General features: G+C 42.1%; 1 protein-coding gene across 12 annotated transcripts in view; it reads right to left on the minus strand.

Annotated features, from left to right (window-relative positions):
• Positions 1–7,078, minus strand: part of ntng1a (netrin g1a) — a 140,600-nt gene extending 133,522 nt beyond the window's left edge. For 11 of the 12 annotated variants that reach the window (XM_049565284.1, XM_049565281.1, XM_049565279.1 and 8 more), the window contains exon 1: positions 4,194–4,957. The gene's annotated coding sequence lies outside the window, so the exon portion shown is untranslated. Of the gene's footprint in view, positions 1–4,193; positions 4,958–6,718 lie in introns of those variants that run through there. The other variant, XM_049565274.1, reaches the window with a different exon arrangement.
• Positions 7,079–20,681: the final 13,603 nt, after the last annotated feature.

Consider the following 20,681-nt stretch of genomic DNA (forward strand, 5'->3'; position numbering starts at 1 on the left):
CTTTGAATAATAATTTGTGCTGATATGGTTTTTCCATAAAAAAAAGCTTTAATTACCTAGTTAAAATTCTTAAAATTACATGTACTCCTTCTGCCTCACTAAAAATGCACAATATGAATATGCAATTTTTTTTTTCATTTCAAAGGTTCAACTACTGGACACATGACTAATTTAACATAGTCTCTGTGTAACTCATCGCATGTGTAAGTTGTATTTTGGGCCACGATTTGTTTCCAGACTAGCTGTGATGCTCGAGGTCTGAAGTGAGCACAGAGAGACTTTCCTCCTTCAGCAGATGAATGTGAAAACAGCCTTCAAGTATCAAACTGCACGCAAATCATTCTGCACCATGAAGGTCAAACATCCAAATGAAGGAACAATAAGCAAAACACATTTTTAGGTAGAGGGGGGCTCTAAAAAACATTTAAAAAAAAAAACAGACGAAAAAAGCAGATATAAACAATGAATAACAAATGAAAGCAGCTATTTTAAAGTGTAAAAAAGAGGGGAATAAAAACGGTTTCGTTTAAAAGATATATTTACAAATTGCAGATGCAGGAAAGTTGAGAAGCCAAAATGTTATCCTGATATGTATGCATGTATTAAACCCTTAAAATATTTTAATAAATCATGCTAAATTGCAGTGGAGAGTCAAATGTCTCACGATCTCATGCAGTTTTAGATTTTTTTTCCACTCTACAAAGATTATTCATGGTGGAAGCACTGGACATTTACATGTTTTATGCTTAAAACTTGATCAAATTTAAAAAGAGTTAAATAAATACGTGCAAAAAGGGTACAAAAAAATCAGCTATTAGCAGCTTCAGGTCAAATATATCAACATAAACCGTCACCCTATGCAGTGCTAGTAAACTGCATACAGTCGACCAGTTTGTGAGGTGTGCACTCAGCCTGCCCCACACGACAGGGGACTGAAGGTACCACCCTGCCAGCGCTGCAAACGCTGAGCTCCATTTTATATTTAAACACATGAATCTTTCACAAGGCCCGGTCGACCCAGGAGAGGGTTTGTTTGGCCGCCGAGTACATCCCACCCACCAAAACAGGCACCCATGAACCCGACGGACCGACCACTCCCCTGTCTCTGGGGTTCTTGGTGTCCGCTTCTATTTCATCCCCGGGGCCACTCGAGCATAACTGAGTGTTTCTCCAAACCGCAGGGGAAATGTTACACGCATGTCCCCGGAGTTGCTCTTTACTACGAGTGGGAGTCACTTGTGAATCATGCATGTCGTCAAATGAAGGAGCTGCAGCTTTTCTCATGTTAACCCTGATCTCCTGCTGGTGTACGTGTCGTCCAGGGAAAGTAAATATCACTCGGAGAAATTTCAGTGGCAATCTGATCAAACTGCAAAATCACACCTTTACATTTCAAACAGGCAAACACACAATTGGTTTGTTTACTCTGACCCACAGCGTTTCCTCCTGCTGTCCCCAACCACTTCATCTCCATCCGTTCCATCCATTTTTAAATTCTCGCCTATATTGATCATTTTATTTTTTATTGACCGGTGGTTTGTGTGGGTTCAGCATTTTCTCCTGCTGCTGGCTGAGCGGTGCCAACATTTCCAGCTGCTCCCGACTGCATTTTTACTCTTGCTTTGATCAGAAAGGCCCATTTTCTCCTCACCCAGGACACACTGGAAAGAACTGTCATGTCACAATCTCATACGAGTCACCTACGGCGGCCCACAGGGGGCAGTACTTACACACCTTCCTGTCTATTTAAAAATTCAACAAATTATAATAAATGTCCCGAAATTGAAAAAAAAAAGGTCCACTTTAGCTCTAAAGGATAAGCTGAGCATAGAGTAAGGTGGAATAATTACAAGGTTACCACTCATATCCCTGCTATTTTCCCCCCTTTCATTTTTAATTTCACGCATTTTATGCACTTTCAAGGGCAATTTCTGACCCTGCTTCTGTCCTGTCTCTACCTACTTTCATCTCCTCTGACTCTACCTGTTTCATATTCCCCACCAGTGCCTTGCTAAAAAAGAAACAAGAGCGCAGGAGAGAGTAGGGCAGAAAGACAGGAGGGCAGACAGTCAGAAACAGATGAAAGATAGATAAAGATAGAAGCTGGCCCGGCTTCAGAAAAAAAAAACAGCCTCCTGCCTGCTCTCCGTGCTCCACTCACCAGATTTCTCTGCCTGCCTTTCCAGAATCCCTAATCTTGCCTGTTAACAACCTGCCAATAGGGCCGCTGTCCTCATGAATAAACATATGGAGAGTGGAGCATGGCCCTGCAAACATGACAGCCAGCGTTGCCGTGGAACAGCGAGCACGCCTATAATGCATCCCTGGGGCTTGCCTCTGAGTCAGCCCATCACTTAGCGCTCTTTTCCACTTCTTAAAATGTCGCCGCCTTCAATCGGCAGGCTTATGATCTTTTAATAATGACGACAGGTAGCAAATGGCTGGAGTGCTGACAGCTGGTTAAGTGACTGTGCTTTGGGGATGGGTGGGCAGCTTCAGAAGGAATCAAAGCTGTGGCTCGGCTCTTTGGCGAGACAAACGGCCAAAACTGGGCTTGCATTGAAGCTTGTTTTCCACCTCTGATATGGTAAAGTACAACCTGTCTGTGAAACCTGCATGCAATAAAAAATTGAGTCATAGAGAGCGTCTCAACCCTGAAAGAATCTCATTGGTTTATAGTTTCAGTTTCTCATGTTTGAGAGGCTTTTCCCGTCCTCACATGAGAGATTTAGGAGAATCACTGAGAAGGCTATATTAGTGCTGGCTATCAAAAAGCCATGCGTGAACCCTGCTGAGGTAATCATTCCTTTAACAGGATGTGGCTGCAGCCTCTCCTCAAATCCAACGTCTGCTGGAGCCAGACAGGTCAGGCCTCCGAAGGCGAGTGAGTCCCTGACTGCTGAAGACGTGCTCCACTTGCCTCCACCAGCTGCATCTGCCACGATCCTCTATCACTCCCTCTGTCCCTTCTAACTCCATCCACCCCCCTCCCCCTCCCCTGAGCTGCTGAAGCTGCCACATGCGCTCTGTGTGTGCGAGAGCAGCACTTTTGACAGGGTGACTGTGGCGACGCTGCCCCAAGTCGAGCTGAAACACCCTCGGGCGTCAGTTACTCCAGCGCCACATATACAGCACTGCACGCGGCGCCCAATGAGACAGTGAGACAAGATCACGCCTCTCCCTCCCTCCCTCCGGCCTCCCCTCCACTCCTCTTTCTCTCTCCCTCTCCTCGCCACCAAGCATGCTTCTCTTTGCGACACAGGAACACCTTATGCATTATTAAAGACACTTTTCCTAAAAGGCTGCTAGCACATTATTCTGCAACCACAGTGACATGTCTCGGTGCTCAAAATGTCCACTTTAGCTCCAAAGAATGTGCTCGCCCAGGTAGCTCTCTCGTGCTGGAAGCATAAGCAGGAATAGCCACATGGTTTAAAGCGACAGCTGCTGACGACCACACACAAAAGATGACTCATTATCACCTGTCAGTAAAACAGTGACACAGGAGTGCAAACACAGCCACTACTGACTGCAACTGGAAGTTTCATATCCACTCAGCATGTGCCTCTGCCCTGAACCCATCATGTTTAATGATAATAGTTATGCCTTTAAAACAATAATTGCGAGGTATTATCCAACACAAGGCCAAGGTGGAATCATGCAGATTATAATACCATAACTAAAGAGCATGCACAGCCACAGTGCTGTGTAAAATCACCTGCCTAAAGTCAACCCCACTGGGCTACTGAGCACAAGGAGCTTTGGAAACGAGCAGGTTTGCATTAATTGTGAAGCTAATGATAATAAAAGGAGAGTGAAGCAGTATTAAAAGTGATGTATTAAAGGTAGCCAACTGGCTGCAGCTTGACACCAATGTAATTATGCTGATAGATAGGCAACGATAAGGTAATAAGTTCCACAAGGGGGCGCCTCTAAAGATGACCTGAAGACATGGTGTTAAGTTTTGGATGCATTCAAGGTCGCCTCAGTTGTAAATATGAATAGGCTTTTCGATGTGGGAGTCTTGAAAGTTGCTTTATAGAAGGAGAAGATGCACAACTCTCTGCCCCCTCCTCATCTGATCATTACAGCAGATAAATGCAGCCCAGAGCCAAGTAACTTCCAACTCCAATAACCAGGAGTGCACTCCAATACACTGAAAGTAAAGTTTACAAGCAAAAGGAAAAACTTACATTTGTTGTGCGGGATACTCCCCTGTCCCCCTGCTCTCTAACGCCGTTCAACAAGTTCAGAGCAGCAGAATGAACATGAATGAAGAAAGAAGCTCTTTAAGAAGCGCTCCTTTACGGGAATGTGATGAGTACGCACGTCAGTCTCTAAGGAATCGCTGTGCGCAACATTTCTCACTCTAGTTTGGCGACCGAGGGGGGAGAAAACGATCAAGAGGAGGATTTTCCTGCCACTTCAAAACAAATGACTGATCGCCGTCCTGAGGGCTCGGTCAGCACCGCGCCTGGTGTAAACGGGGGGGATTTCTGAGCAGGAGCTCCGGTGCCAAAGTGTCCATCATCCTTCTCCCCAAGTGTCATTCCATCACGGCGTCAATCTGAGGCACGGTGATGTCCGCAGGAAAGGAAAAAGCCCACTTCTACAAAAAGAAACTTTGACCTGCTGCTGGCGTGCGTCCCTCCTGTTTTATAATTCCTTCATTTCCAAACAGTCCTGCTTGCGGATCTCTGCGCGACTCCCGTCCCCACTCTCTCCTCTCTCTCCTGCTCCCTCACTATGAATAGGTTTCATCCACTCAACAGGGACATGAATCACACCAATTAGACTCGGCGGCTGAGAATATCCACTCGCATCAACGCATCTTCTCCTGGACGTCTCCCCGGCACGGCGCAGCACCGACCGCCCAGACGGAGATGACGGGGAAGATAATGTGCTCCGAGGCTCTATTAGATGAGACGCACACTCAGCTTGTTTCCCCCCCACGCACACCTATGGTTTCTCTCCCCACCCCTCCAGCCCGTCTCCACCGCGCCCGCAACACCCCCACCCACACATATCCACACACACGCACACCATCCTCTTTCGGGACCCGTTAGAAACTCAGGAGGGAGGAGGATCGCCTGTAGTTGAACCTCTTCTTTTAAGTGGAGTTCACCCGCGTTAAATTATCCAACAAATGAGTGCGTTAATAGTCTCAAAGGAATTATTGCATCCGGGTAAAATAGTAGGAGGAAAATCTCTGACTCCCAGTTGACGGTTAGTGCTGGGCAGCCAACCAAGAGCGTGGACAAAAAACTAAGATATTTAAAGTGTAATTGCGTTTATGTTTCTGCCTCCTCTGCTGCCAGATCCGCTGCGAGCGGGTCAAAATGCCACATCCTACTGCTCAACTCAGCTTATTACTAATCATTGTATGCATCATGTAAAATAAATGTCACATTTGAAGTGTTTGCAAGAATCCAGAGTTGTGCGTAATTGTTCCAAAAGTGATTTAACTCTAATGTGTAAATTTAAAACAGAGCGTACGCTGCGTAAAGGTAGTTCCACTATCTCTTGGCTCATTCATGAAGTTGTTTAAACTCCAGACAGGTGAAATAATTTTAATTGGAAGAGGGTGCCACTCAAGCGCAAAGGCGTCAGTGAAGGTGCCATGTAGAGAAACAAATAAGTGACGGTGGGTAATTGGGCAATGAATAAGTAAATAAAAGAGAAAATGGAGCTTGCATTATTTATAATTTCACACACAAAAAGCCAAACAGATCTGCTGTTATAACCCCGTTTTCTAACTGACCACAGGCGACAAGGCGAAACATTTCTGCTCCACCCTACGATAAAATTGCTAACGAGCAATTCTGTCAGTTCAGGAGGGTGCACCGTCATTGATTAGACTAAAAAGGCTGGAGAGAGGGAGAGGGTGTTAGCAGGAGTCAGGTCATGACACTTGGCGCACAGGTTAGCCTCGCAGCAGGCTGACAAGCCTCTGCACAGCTCAATGTGCCGACGCGTACAGTCAGCATGTGCAGCCTCCATGGGCCCGGAGAGGCCTTAATCACCCCCGCACACATCACCCAAACCTGGGCTGGTGCCTGTAACATCCAGTGGCCTCATCAGAGAGACAGGAAGAAAGTCGGATCTCAGAGAAAAACGTGCGTCAAAGTCTTGTAATCAAATATTGTTTTAAGAAACTGAGATAAAGATTTTTTCTCCAGCATGGGAGAAAAAAAATCAATTGGATGACAAGATTGCCGTCTCAGTGTTATCTACAGATGACAAGGAATCATGTGTGTTATTATCTGCACAGAGTGTGACTGATTCATTTCAAATGACTTAAGATGTGAGAATGCAGAGCCCATACCGCCTTGGTGCTGTGCGCCCACAGCGCGTGCATGTGCCCTTATTGGCTTCACATATACATACAGGTGAGTTATGGATAAATTTGTAGGAGTAAAGCAGGTTAAGAAACAAAACAGAGGCTGTAATGCTGGAGCTGCACCTCATTTCTTTTTTTAATATATATCTTTCCCCACGCATATAAAGGCAGAGTATACTGAATGAAAACACACAATCATAACCAGGAAAAAAATACCATCTGTGCCCAAAATAGTCGCCTTACTTTCTTTAATCACGACGCACAATTTGGCCGCCCACTCGGCGCGCGTCGTAGCGAAGCTTCAAAAGTTTACGCGCTCCGGCATTCGGCTGGAGATGAATGAAATGCAAAAAGAAACCAGCATCCTGAGCCTCTCACCTTGGTCTTCAGTGCTTCATAGCGTCGAGGACAGCCACTCGTGTCGCCTGTTGCAGCCAAATAAATCCGCTTTAAAACGGGACATCTTAGCGCGGCGCAGGAACGGGAGACTCGCCGTGGCAGCGACCAGCTTGTCTCCGCCGCTCCCGGGGAATGGAGGAGAGCTCCCGGTACCAGCGCAACGTCACTTAGAGCCGGACACACAAGTGGAGACGACAGGAGAAAATCCTCCGAGCCAAAGGGTTGGGATTTCTTATTTGAAAAAGTTGTTTAAAAAGAAGCGGAGGATAAAAATAAGAATCCAGGAGCTCAGAGAGCGGACAGTGACCAGACTCTGCTCTCAGGCACAATGAGGCGGTGAGCGTATGACAACTGACTTTCACCTCAAGTTTCTGTCTTTGCTGAAGCCTGTGCGCCGCAGCTGAGAGCAGCCATGAGCACAAACACATCTAACCGGCGCAATTATCCTGCTTCATAAAACATTCACTCACATTTTACCGCTGAAACACATTTACTGAGACAATATCAATCTGATCATCAGCTGGGGCATCAATCTGTGGGCAATCTGCTGGACTGCTTTGAAAAGAAACTGCTTTATTGCACAGACTGGTGGTAAAATAACTTCCTAATGATGTGAGACACACAGGAAGTAAAGGGGATCATGGTAAACATGTCAGATACAGAGGCTGCCACTCTCCTGGATCATACCTTGTTGTTTAGAGTCATTATTCAGAGGTATAACATTGATTTAACAATAATAGCAACGTTTAAACCTGCTACACTTAAAATTTATGACATTTATTGACATGTAAGAAATGGAACATTGACACACGTGTACAGTGGCCTGTAATGGACAAAATGCCGTCACAGTGGAGGGTCTGAAGCGGAAAATCAGTGGGTAAATCCATCAGAAAGATTCAGTTTAAAATCTAAAGTATGATGCAAGTTGCTCAGTGGCCACTTATGAGGCAGTAAGAATATTTTGAAAGCCTGAAATCTCAAGAACAAACCACCATTTTTTATTATTCTAGAGCTCTCCACATACACGCCACTCCACCATGTCCCTACTGTTTGATTTTTTTTAATGTCACGTAATCATAAAACTAAGAAGAAGAATGGAGGGGGCACCCTACGTGGCTGCCTGTGTCCCCTTAAGATCCGCCACTGCAAACCCAGCAGATATAAAGACACATTGTTGTTTTGGTTTATGGGGCAGTCCAAATGTTAGTTAACTCATCTCAAACTTTATCAGACAAACCGTGGACAGCAGGTAAGGGATACAGTGGCGGCTACCTCAGCTGTGAAGACAGCTCCTCACACAGCTGCCTCTCTCTGTCTCTCCTCTGCAAGCCCAAGGGCAACTTGCCTTGCATGAACCTCCTTTTCTAAGTCACTCAGCGACTAGAAGGAGGAGTGCACAGTGGAAAGCTACCAAAGAGCACATTTAATTCCCTATTATTGACTCAATACAATGACGCAGTATAATACGTTCACTCACAATACATTTTTGAGGCTCGTCTGCAGACTGTGAGGCAGTTTTCTGTCTTTACTTCCAGGCCTAAAAACACTGAGTCCAGGCAGGCTGGGGCTGTACAGTGCCGCTATATTAAAATGTTTTGGTTGAAGTGTGTCAAACAAGATGTGATAGAGGTCAGAATGAAAGGAGGATGTGTTTGAATTCACAGACACACACACATGCACACAACAAGACCATGTGTCTTCAAATCCATCCGAGGGTTCAATAGATGGCTCTTTACTTGAGAGGCCGATAATCACGTGGCCCCGTGTTCCGATATCTCACCACCAACCTTGTGTGTTGTTAAGTCTCCTTTTTTTCCATTCTTGTCATATTTCATGATGGTTATTAGAAAATTGATGGGTAAAGCTGTTTTTGCACATCCCTGTCTGGCCGACGCCAGGCACAGAGGTATTGGATTTTTACGCCTGTTCAATGAAGGGTAATGTTGCCTTCATCCGGAGGAGTGTGTGTGTTAGTGGAGAGGGGGGCGCGGGGAGGATGGAGGGCAGGTTATTCATAAAGAAATATTGTGTTTAAGCTTGTGCTCGATACAGTTTTATGTGGTGAGATGCAGCTGTGTCATCAACAGAGAGTGCAGGGGGTTGGGACAGACTGCACAACACACTGTGGTGACCTCTAGTAGAAATGGAAGTACTCAGAGGCTTTAAAGACGACAACAATGTATTATAAGTCCTGCATTCACCATTTTATATGAGTGATAGTACAAAAGTGTTAACAGGGAAATGTACTTAAAGTATTATGGAGTATTACTGATTCATACGCTGGGCAATACAATGATCTGTACCGTGTAGCAATGTGTCAGTCGTCAGAGGTTTTGAAAGATGGTTTACACTGAAGTATTTATGCAATTAATATTTCCGATTTTATTAGACCGTAGCAAGCAATGGTGCAAATCCGTCAGTAGGACTGGTAATACTATATTATGTCTATATGTCTATGTTTTGTCTTAGCAAGATTTATGCATTGCAGCTAAGACAGAAAAACATAATACAACTTTTGGTTTGGAAATTGTATGTTTTGGTTTTTTTGAATATTTGGAATATAATGACTGGGCTTGTGGCCATGCCGGCTGCTGTTGCTGTCTAGTGTCTTGGAAGAGCATAGAGCTGGGCAGCGTGAGGCGCAGGACACTCAAATAAACACATCAATCAGTCTGCAAATATTAGTTTAGTTAGTAATTGGTACTCATGTGATGAAGTCCCTTGATCAGTCAGTGTCAGTGACAAACAACCCAATCAGACCTATGTAGCTATATATAGTTTCTTGATATAACCTCAGTTAAAAGATTAAATACCTTATGATAAGTTTAACTATCATGGTACTAATGAAAGAATATTTTACCCAAGTTGAAGCTCATTTGACATCTAATAATTTTACATATTATACGTTTTGACTGTCAAATCTAATCTACAAAGTAACCGGTAATGGCAGATGTAAAATAAATGTCATGGTGGAGTAAAAAGTATGACATTTGTCCTTGAAATGTAAGCTGAGCGTAAGTGTAAAGTGTCATGAAATAGAAATTCTTAAGTAAAGTACAAGTACATTAAAATTGTGATTAAGTACGTTACGTGAGTGAATGTATTTTCAGGGGGTCTACAGATGCAACCAAGTTAAAGTTAAGACTTTTAAAGACCATTTTAATGCCAACTTACTGTATATGAAATTTAAGACCAAACCTGCAATGCAAAAACACATTATATATATATGTGTGTGTGTTTGTGTCAGTTGATGTCAGTTCAAAATGAACAGTAAGGGTCAACCTCTTTTGGTCCTGCCCTAAGCTAAACAAGTTCTGGTCAGATATTTTTAGGTGCTTCTCAGATGTATACAACTGTGATATTACGCCAGACCCACGCACTGCCATCCTGGGTGGCACCCGACATCTGCTAGCTCTATCCCTCTTGCAACAAAAGACAATGCAATACGACATAGTTGTGGCAGAAGGAATATTTAACTCTTTGGAAAATGAGGATGTTCCTTCTTTATAGACCTGGTTGGCAGAAACACCAAATTGTTACAGATGGAAAGTTAGAGACAGTGTTTCCCTCAGCTCTGTAACCTTTGATTAAACATGGCAACCATTCATGTCCTGTTTATCGAGAGCGGCCTAAAGTGTTTGCATGTTGTTTGTGTTAAAATCTGAAAATCTACAAATAAAATATTTTAAAAAAAAAAAGAGCAGTAAGGAAAAATGACAACAACTGGGTGAGTTTACGTTTAAGACAAAATCTAATCGCTGTCATAAATGTGATTTATTATTGCAATTCTTCGGTCTGTCTGATGATTGTAAACAGTCACTAGATCTGTCAGGCTGGAGAAATTTTAACGGTATTCTGACCAAAAATATTTAAGAGCCATCAAATCTGAATTTAAGACAATTTAAGACTTTAAGGCCTTATATTAAGAACTTAATTTAAGAAATTTTAATACTTTTTAAGGACCTGTAGACACCCTGTATTGAGTCAAATTCATCACATGGTGACTTTTGACTACAATCGTCCTATATGCGATAATAGTGTAAAATAATATTGCAGTATTATTGATTTAAAGTTTAAGTCATTAATATTATATTGCATGAAACACATTTCAGAGAAGACTTTTCAGTCTTGTGTAGATTCAGAGAGTTCACATTTTTTGGACAGAGTGACACCTGCAAAGAGCCGAGGAAGCAAATGAAAGAGATATGTTTTCTTAGCAATCACTTTAGAAGGTGAATCAAGATGGTGTCTTCAGAGCTGCTATCCTGACTTCTTTTATAAACCGTCTGACTATGCAAAGCATCCGAACTTCTCTTGGGAGGTGAGACACTTAGCGAGAGCCGGGACAAATACAGGGTTCACATTGCAATATAGAATGCCTCCGAAGGACTGAATCAGGTCAGTCTCAGCACCTTTATGCACCTGCTGCATTTGGACTTTGTGTCAAAGCTTTATCACGCTTCTTTCAGCCTGCCACTAACCCTCCGCTCCAATCTGCTGCCTGCAGACCTCTGCCGCTTATCCAATCGTGCACGGTGTCCTAAACCCATAACCCAACTCACCCACATTGAAATATCATATTAAGTTATAAAACAATACCTGAGAAGAATTACATAGTGGCATAATCCAAAAAGTGCATGATTGAAAAAGGATTAACAGCGAGGAGGGGGTGGGGAGGATGTGGCCACACAGTTTGGTGGATTTGTACTTTGCTCATAGGCCGTCTGCCTCGGGCTGATTGTGAATTGGGGCCATCCCGTTCAGATTTACGTGCCCCTGCGAGCGATTTGGGATTTACTTTCTTAACAGACGCCGTCCAGATCTGTCCTTGTTGTACGGTGTGTGTCCGTCCATGAAGTCACGCCTCAGTGCTTTCAGCTGGATGCATTTGTGATAGGCAGCGTGTTTTTTTCCCGGCCAAGATTTGCAGCTCAGGGCAAGAATAAACACTGTTTCTCATTTAAATAAGTGTACTGTTTTATTACTGTTGAGAAAAATATAGGAACATACAGTGGGGCAGAGTTATTTTGGGGTTTAACAGCAGGCACAAGGGTCAGTTCCTGTTGCTAATGATAATGATGACAAATGGTCTGGCCTGCTGGGCCCCAGAGAAATGAAGTCCACCTCTCTGGGGACTGGCCACCAAATTAGCTTTTGTCAATACCATGTTCCCAAATTGTCCTCACAGGATATGCTGACAGAAATATTGGTTACTGTAAGCGACTGTGGGAATTGAATCCTATTGGCTCACTGGTGGTGTCATTAGCATACAAAGATGAATGAGTGGCCATGATTAGACACTGTGCGCCACCGGAGTCCAGTCAGGTTTCAGCAGCGATCGAAAAACGAGCTCTGTAGAAACACGTTTAATGATTTCCCCCCAGATTTTATATGAAGAGTGAAGTTTGGGATTAAACTGTGTGACCCGTGGACAGTTTTCATATGCATGTTAATCTGGTCACTAAAAACACTAACAGGAACAAATTGCTGCAGGAATTTAAATGGGCTTCCAACACTACTGACAATTATCTCAGACTAAATTACATTATGGAGATTTACATTTTTCCTATTTTAGTCCCAGGATACATAATTCATAACTTTTTGTCACAGAGGGCACTATTTGATTCTAGCAAGGTGACAGCGAGGTATTGAATGTGGAGGTGAGGGACCCTGAGATCCATCACCTTGGAGTGCTATTGATGTTACAATGTGTGAAGTGGTTTATATATTTCCATTTTTGTGTTATGGTAAAAAGCCCAATATTGTACTTTATTTCCCCCTAAAGTCAGGCTGTCATTGTGTTGCAGTGGCTTCACTACTGTTATTTTTAAATGGAGTGCCGTTAAGACAGAGATCAAACCAAATATTCTAATTTCCAGGGCAGTACAGTGGGAGCCTTGTAAAACGAGCTGAATGGCTGTGGTGGACACAGATGTGAGGAGCTGTACACCGTGTTCCCATCTTTCCACAGGCTGACATCTCAAGGACAAACCCATATCACCACCGTCACATAAAAAAAACACATAAGTGCAAGTTGTGTATTTATTTGACTTGTGACTTGAGGTTTACATTGTCGCTCACGTCTCAGGTGACTTACTTGAAATCACTCCTGTGACCACTGTAGACTATTACAACCCTGTTAGCAATCCTCAAATGTAACAGAAAGCGGTGCTCGCCTCTTCAGTCCCGCTCTGCTCTCATGAATGCACCTGGCCAGTGTCCAGAGATGTTGGATACTGTGTACCGCTGTGCTTTGCTTTTTATTACTGCTGTGGTTATACTGTACACCATTGTGTTTGTATGCTCAGTGGTTGGCTGTTGTATAAGAATCTCTAATGTGCTGGTTCCTTCTCACCTGTGACCATACATGTGTAAAAATAAAACTCTGATTGTTCTGCAGATATTAGTTTTCTGTGTTAAGATGGAGTTTGGCAAAAAATCTTTTAAAGTACATTTAGTCCAGTCAGTCTGACTCAGAAATGGACCAGAAAAACTGCATCATAGATTAAAAATATCCACCTTATTCCTAGCCCCCCTGATACTTTGCGTGAATTATGGGTGCAACTTCCGGCGTTGAACTGAAACCGATGATTTCCAATGCTAACAGTTTGTTCACAGTACTCTATTCTTCTTTCCAAGAGCAATTGGGAAATTAAAGGTGGAACACACCACCTGTTACAGCTCAAACAGGATTATGTGATCATACCTCTGACATCTCTGACAGCCACCTCAAAGCAAATGAGCACGCTAGCAATTAGCTAGCCTTGCTTCGTTAAAATATTGTTAACTTTACTGGTTTTACTGTTAACTTTACTAGTTTTATTTCTCATATCAATGGTATCTTTGGCAACAGGAACAATCCTTTTTTGTTCTGGTTACATGTTCAACACACAGTTGCTCAAGACAAAAACTTAGCTTAGACTGGTTGTTAGTCATTACAGACAAGGACAGTGCAACAGGTACCGGAGCTCTGCAGAGACATTTCAGAAAATGCTAAGTTAACATTAGTTAAATATTTGTTAAAAATAAATCAGCCACTGGGACTAACCACAGACAGTCTATGGGACTAACTGGCTTACTGCTACTTCCACTATCTCACTGGAAGTTGCGCCCATAATCATCTCTACAGTAGTGCCCTGAGGAATAAGGTGGATACCTTCATGGATTTCATGGCACAATGTTTTTTCAAGGTCAAAAGCAAATTATCATTTTACAGTTACATGGTCTGGGTGAAATTATGTTAATATTGGAGGGTCTATGCCCACCGATACAACATATCTGGTTTCCGTTTCTAAGTTTTGGGGGTCAGTCTTTTCAATACAACACTTTAAGAGGATATTCTGACGTATTATACCTGTATTTGGGGTACTGCTACCCAACGACCAATTTTTTGCCAAATTTTCCCCTTAAAGTTTGGTCGTAAGATTTCATATCTAACGTCACCATTCGTTGCAAGTTTGAGTTATGTAAATGATAACATACTTTATAACCTAATTTTACAGACTGTCTGGATTAAAAAAAGGTCATTCTAGGGTAAAGGGTCACCCTAATTGCACATACACATTCAGGACAGGTCATATCTGATGGTTATATGTGAAAAAACATCCTAAAAAAACAATGTTTAGATATGAATTACATAAAAATATCATGTTCAGAAGCAGAGATGTGCACTTCTTTGTGTGATGCTGTGACAGAATGCCCCCTGATTTCAAGCCTTGATCCACTAAGTATATAATGTTTTACTTTTAATATGTTTTTGGATATCCCAAGAGATCATAAATAAACTTGAATGATTACTTTTGTAATTGTTATTGTAATGTACAGAAGGAATTAAAACAGTTGGAGAGGTTTACTTCTGGTGAGTCCAAGTCAGTTTTAAAGGATCTGACAGAAGCACTCCTGGTTACTGTGTTTGTGTTTTCATGTGACAGTTGTTTTAGCCTGTTTATGTTCTGTATGGATTTATTGTTGGAACAACGTTTTAATACCGCCCTCTTGGTCAGGTCTCTCTTGAAAAAGAAAGTTTAAATTCAATAAGACTTTTAACTGGCTCCTAAGGGGAAACAAATTTGTTGTGTGCCTCTGCCAACCACTCAAGTTGCAGTTTACATCCATGTCTGTCAAGATTCACATTATATGAGTAGTGAAGAACGTGGACGCTTTGCACACATCTTCAACCTGGCAGCACAGACGATTTATACAATCAGCACAGTTTCAAGGTGGGCACTCAAGATTAGAGTCACCAATTCAATATCCGACCAACTGTCTCCCCTTCTGTTCCTGAGTTATGGTGCTGAGTAATGGCCAGAAGTGTTTTTGCAAAACATTATGATGTCACAGTAAAGCTGACCTTTGAACTTTTGGATATAAAATGTCATCACTTATTCACTTTATTCTATCAGACATTTGTGTGAAATTGTGTCATAATTAATGTATTAACTCTTGAGTTATGGCCAAAAAGATGTTTTGTGAGGTCACAGTGACCTTGAGCTTTGACCACCAAATTCAAATTATTTCATCCTTGTGTCCAAGGGACAATGGGACAGACAAATGTACATATGGACAACCCAAAAAAAGTTGATGTTGCTGGTGCGGAGGCATAAAAAATACTTACTTCATTTACTGAGATTAAAAAGAATCTAAATTCTAAGACAGGACAATGAGGAGGCACAGATTAGGGTAAAGGACTCTCTATTGTCAGAGCTGAGTAATCTTCATCATCAGCACATTTAGTATGTCCATTCAAATGGAGACACAGGGATGGCAGGTCACAAAGATTGTGATCGTGGACCACCACTGGATTTGAGCAGGAAGGGAAACAGTCTGTTAAAGACATACATAAGAAACTATGATTCTGTCATCTACTGTAAAACATCAGTTAAAATGCCTAACTTTACAGCAGTAATAAACATGTTCACAGCCTGGTACAAAAAACGGCTTTGGTCTCTTTGGCTAATTTCAACATTCATGACAACTGTACGGGGGTGAATTTTTATGTAACTCAACCATTTACATTTTATTGATTGACTGATTTTTTTATTTGTGTCATGCACACTTACAGTACATGTGCCCAATCCTCATGGGTTTACAGGACATCATTACAATTATGCTGCAGTAGCAATCCAAAATACATGTTATTTCACTGCTCAGTCCAGAGACAGAATATTCTGCGTTCTAACAAAAAAGGTTCCCGTCCGAAACAAAACTCTTATTTTATGATCCTTCAACCAAAAGAAATCAACATAGAAGGAGATAATTTTGCTGAATAGTACATTCCTTATGTCTTTATATACAGGACAGTAAAAAAAGAAATGGACCTCATTCTCAACTTCACCTAAATTATACAACAAACAAATTCTGTCCTCCTCTGGGGTGACGTTAAACCTTCCAGTCTCGAAGGCTACTGGTAACGTTCCTGAACACAACTGTGCACACAGGGATCTTTGTCTTTTGTTTAGATTACACCCCACGTAAGGTTCCACACTGTAGCTGTTTTTTATGAGACAATAAGTTGTAGTTAGTCGTAGTCTCTAAATTGTCCGTAGGTGTGAATGTGAGCGTGAATGGTTGTTTGTCTCTATGTGTCAGCCCTGCGATAGTCTGGTGGCCTGTCCAGGGTGTACCCTGCCTCTCGCCCGATGTCAGCTGGGATAGGCTCCAGCCCCCCCGCGACCCTCAAGAGGATGAAGCGGTTAGAAGATGAATGAATGAATGAAGTTGTAGTTTTGGTTTATACCATATGTCAGCAGACTATTTTTCTGTAAACATGTGAAACATCTCACTTCTAATCTCCTGAATATCACAGGTCAACCTGTTCTGAAAAATAAATGACAAATTGTTCGAATGAAACAATGATTTCAGCTCGTTAGCCCAGGGATGACAGTGGGAGATGTCCCAATTAAAAATCATTTTAGTGAGCTAAATGATTTAAGTTTAAATGCTTAAAGTTGTGCATTTTTAAGGGCAGAGCCACTTGAGAAACAGGCTGTCTGTGAGGCGTCGCCACAATTTATGAGTCAGATCCACCCCTCGCTCCTCAACAGCTCTACGTTCTCATTCAGTCACTTGCAGCTCGGAAAAAACAAGATGGCAACAACTTAAGTACCAATTTCAAGGCATCAAAACAGCAGTCCAAAACTCAATGGGTGATGTCCATTATTTTATACAGTCTATGCCTCATAATGGAAGTTCCAATAAGACCTCAGGCATAAATTTAGCCAAATCAACACTGGAAAAGCTGCACAACAAAATCTAAAATCAAGAATGGGAGAAAATTCAAAAGTGCTAGGTGGACACAGTCTGTTTAAAGTGAAGCTCCAAATATGACCAGAATATAAGAAGCTTTAATCACAATGCACACAGTGCTATGTCACTTCCCTAGAATGCGGGTAACTGCCCGGCTTGACACATTCGCGGGTAACTGCCCGGCTTGACACATTTGCTTGCGGCTCGCGCAGAAAATAGACCAGACACCGAAATGATCGCTGCAAGGCTGGCGGCGGAGCTGCGCGGCGCAGCCGGTGTGGATGACACAATCAGTTAACATGGGCGCCAAAAGGAAACTGGCTTCACTTCTTGGCACTTCGAGGCTATCCGCGGGCGGTGTGGCCTTGGCGTTACTTTATCCCTACCCATTAATCATGACATTTATGGTCCAGAAGTTAAAACACAGGCTTTAAAGACAACTGCATATATTGTGACTCCAGTTCACTGAGTCCTGGACCGTGCTGTCTCTTAGTCTCACCCACACGTCCTGCATTGAACAATGAGTCTTGAAATCAGTTAGATTAAGCACATTGTCTATTGATTGGCTCCTAAATTGCTGCGCGATACAAGACAAATAATCCCATTTCAAGTTTCAACACTTGTTTCTAATGGTTTCCAAACCATTTCAGGCAGGAATGGATCACAATTAGTTTAGCATTTAGCAGCCAGGAGTGGCCATGCATGCATGAGCCTGATTCTGGGCGGCTTAACAGTGGCTGCCTGCACTGCATTTGACATTTCCATTCTCCGGTCCCTTTCCTTTGTGCTGTCTGCGGGGCTTTTTTTTTTTTAGGCACCTGTAGAAGGAGACATTCAGTCACTGTACGTGCACATCAGGTCAGCTGCAAGTGTAGAATTTAATTTGAATGAAAAGCACAGGACATTATTTCTGTCTCTCCCCGACACAAAAGTGCTACTCAGGCAACAGAGACACTGAAAGGACCACCTCACACTGTACGGCCCTTTCTCAGCAGAGCAATGACCCAAGGAAAAAATCCTCTTTGACATTTGACAACAAAGATGTGACCTTGGTCAGACATGGTCACAACCAGGGCTTTAAGTCGCTCTGACTGCTTGACTTTTGAAAGAAAGAGTGTATATGAGTTACAGACTGTAAAACGGCTGTGACTACAACATCTCTCAGACATAAACTGTGAGGCTCAGTCTATTGGTCTGATATAAATGGCAAACAGTGGGTTATTCCCCATGTGGAAATATCTGTCTTTCTTTCCAAAAAACATGCATCTTACACCATGCTAAGATTCGAAATCTGACATTCAAGAGACATCCTAACACACTGTTTTCAGTGTCTGTATGTGCCTTCATGGACGATCAACACTACTTGTTAGTCAAGACAGAAGTGGCTCCAAAGGCTAAAGTGATTATTGTTAGTTACATAAGAAGCAATTTGTCATTAAATGCCTAGTTTATGAGCTCCCCATGGTGCCTCCTGGACACTATAATTGAATGACACCACAGAAACGGTTGTTTCCAGTGTGACAGGAGACTTTAGGGAGGACCGTCTTCATCTTGACAAGCTACCACTGTTTGTGTTTTCTAACTGTATGCTGATCACATGCATCAAGAGTTTGATTGCTGTACTGTTCATTGTTTGCAGTTGCAGCTGCTGTCACTTACATAACTGAATCTCCTGTCTCAAGTGAAATAGCATGCAAAGCCTATAGAGTTTACCTTCTATGATCAGTCATCAGTGTTGAGGTAGCGACGACATCAAGTCTTTGCTTTGGTTCACATTTTGATTTGGAACTAATGTCTCACACAAACATCACCGTCACACTGCAGCACAGTGCCAGAAGGAAAAGCTGGCATTGTACATTTCTGTAAACTACAAGTATGTTACATTTGTATGTTTTATACCTATCACATCAACGTTTCCAACGTTTACATCCACATTTTCTACATTCTACATTTTCACCGTCACATCGTGGCATTTGCCAGTGACATTTAACCCCACCAAATGTGGGTGTTTAAAGTGAAGAATGATCTTTTCCTGACCATAACCAAGTGGTTTTGCTGCCTACACCTAACCACACTTGCACCACAGCATTGTTTAGAAATGTAAAGCTTTAACAGATCTGCTACAAAATAAAACGCAAATGTAACTGTTTGCAGAAACATTTTTCTAACAACTGGGTTGCGAGACAACTGCCACGCTGCAGACCACTGTTTGAGACCAACAAACAACAAAAGCAGTTGATTACCTTCGACACATTTTTTTTTAGATACCTCGAAATAAGAAATTATATTAAGACTAACTTGCAAAATCAGACTGGTTAGTGGAACACACAGCAAAGGATTTTTTACGCAAAAACATAATCAGATATCATCGTCAGATATTCTGCCTGGGCCTGATAATAACGTAAATATGTTACATATCTGCAGAAATATACAATGCCAACATTTACTCTGGTGACTCTGGTTGTACACTCAAAGTGCCAAATCTTCTACATTAAGAAAAAAATATGAGTGTCAAGAGAAACACTGGAGACAGTTTCAGGCCAGATTTAAACTTCAGATTGTTCACGGAGGCACTGATTTGGGGTTGGACAACTTTAGCCGCCTTTTCCCGATTCACTGTGACCATAACTAACAGCCAGCTTGTTTAATGTCATTCTAAAAAGCCAGTGAGCAGTGTGTGTATTCTATCTGCTTTCTGCTGATTCACACACAATCTTTGGATGTGTGTTTTTACTCTTCGTAGGCTCAAAATGTTGCAATATAGTTCATCCAAGTGGAAATCAGAGGCTAGTCGTCTGTAGCAGGAAATGCGATTCAGCTATTATTCACTCTTTCCCAAACTGACAGACAATGCCCTTGATTTGTAGACACTATAGCTTGTGATTAATTTCCAGTGTGTTCATTACAGAGTGGATTCACATTTGTACTGATGACACTGAAACAAATGAAAACCATATTTCAAATGATGATGGGCTGTGAAAGATGAATTATCATCTAACGTCTTCACGAATCTATGTGTATTTATTAACTGCTGTATAATTAGAAATGCAGACAAGGTGCTTTATGATGCTCATTCACATCTTACGGCTCCAATTCAACGCACACCGAGACAGACTTAATCAGCGCAGTCTGCACTGTCTATTTTAGTTACATAAATGTTTAATCAACACATTGTCCTTGGTTTGACCTGAGAGTAACACAATATTCCACAAAACAAAACAAAAAATAATAATAATGCGCCTCTAGAAATGGTGATAATGAAAAAAAATTGTATGTAGAAAATGATCATTTAGGAGTGGATTCATTAATATTATCAGCTCTGGTGTTATAAATACTGCTGAAGAGCAGTATAGTTCAGCAGGTCAATGCCAATACTCAAATGGTATATAAACAACTAACCATATTAATTCGTATAGATGTAATTAGTACCCATTCCTTAACTTAACAGTTTTAACACACATTTTTCAAACATTAATTATGACTTTTACATAATAGGAAGGAAGAAATGCAGAATGAGTTTCCACTGTGGGGTAGCTGGGCTCAGCCTTATGCAGGATTGATACTTTCGCATTGAAACAACGGTGTACCTACAGCACAGGTTTGGCGTCAGTGTAGAGTCTACGTCTTGTGTGTGATTTATCCTGGCTTCATATGAGCAGAGGAAATCTCTGCTTGTCGCTAGGCTAATTTATACAAT

Source organism: Epinephelus fuscoguttatus, linkage group LG21 (genome assembly GCF_011397635.1).
Source record: "Epinephelus fuscoguttatus linkage group LG21, E.fuscoguttatus.final_Chr_v1".
NCBI lineage: Eukaryota > Metazoa > Chordata > Actinopteri > Perciformes > Serranidae > Epinephelus > Epinephelus fuscoguttatus.